This window comes from Trichinella spiralis (genome assembly GCF_000181795.1).
Source record: "Trichinella spiralis strain ISS 195 chromosome Unknown Scfld1557, whole genome shotgun sequence".
NCBI lineage: Eukaryota > Metazoa > Nematoda > Enoplea > Trichinellida > Trichinellidae > Trichinella > Trichinella spiralis.
The window spans coordinates 747,617-747,969 of record NW_003528496.1 but is presented as its reverse complement, the minus strand read 5'-3'; positions in this window follow the sequence as shown (position 1 = coordinate 747,969).

The following is a 353-nucleotide window of genomic DNA, read 5'->3' as shown; positions in this document are numbered from 1 at the left end:
CACGGATTTAAGCCATGTTCAAATGTGGCTCGACGAGTGTTCCACGCTGTTCTTAACAATATACACAAAGAATATGCAAATGTAAAGAAGTTAACCATTAGTCTTAAGCATATTAACTTTGTTGGTTAGAATTCCTTTAGCGCAATAAAAGATAGCTAGCACCATATTTTAAAAAGCCGTGTTTTGAAAAATAGTAAATGCTTCTTTATGTCCATATAAGGTAATTTAATGTAATGGACCCATATTTGGAAAAATGGCTGATAAACAACAATCCCCCAATCCTTGATCCAAGCTTAATAGCTAATCCAATAACGATATTATTCACCCAAGCACTTATCCTTTTTATTAGCTTT